Source organism: Monodon monoceros, unplaced genomic scaffold (assembly GCF_005190385.1).
Source record: "Monodon monoceros isolate NGI ecotype Baffin Bay Population unplaced genomic scaffold, NGI_Narwhal_1 Contig4335_ctg1, whole genome shotgun sequence".
In the NCBI taxonomy this organism is placed as follows: Eukaryota; Metazoa; Chordata; class Mammalia; order Artiodactyla; family Monodontidae; genus Monodon; species Monodon monoceros.
Genome location: NW_021700225.1, coordinates 34364 through 35011, shown reverse-complemented (window position 1 = coordinate 35011; position 648 = coordinate 34364).

The following is a 648-nucleotide window of genomic DNA, read 5'->3' as shown; positions in this document are numbered from 1 at the left end:
ACAGAGAAAAGCAGGACCTCCTCTCTTCCTCTCCTTCTTTCTCTCTCTCTGACACAAACACAAACACACACACACACACACACACACAGGCACACACTCTCAGAATTGAGTATTGTCTGAGACAGTGAGGTTTACTTTTATTGTTTTCAAGTTTACTATTTGTTTATAACTTTTTCCGATGCTCATTTCTAACCCTAAATCCATTCCAATATTAAAAAGAAAAAGTCCACCCATAGTATTATTCACTCTAGTGGGAATGTAAAATCTCTGACTTTCAGCCCATTAAGTTAAATAGGCTCTCAGGACAGGCAGGTTCTCCAGCCAACGAGTTCAGCTGTGGACATGTGAAGCCATGCGTGTCCTAGTTTGGCTTAGGTAAGAGACCGAGGGTGTGGACAGGCATCGCTGGGAACGGGAGATGAATCCCCAACAGGATCTGTGCTGCCAGGTGGAAACCTACACGCACACATGAGCCAGGCTGGGACCCTCTGGGATGGTCAGGTGGTGTGTGGGCAGGGCCCCTGCCAGGCATCCTCAGTGTCTGGGGGTGAGACACAGATGATCCGGCAGGAGAATGATGGGAAGCTGGGAGCGGGGCCTCTTGACAACTGTGCAGGGACACAGGGCAGGGGTGCTTCCGAAGTAGGC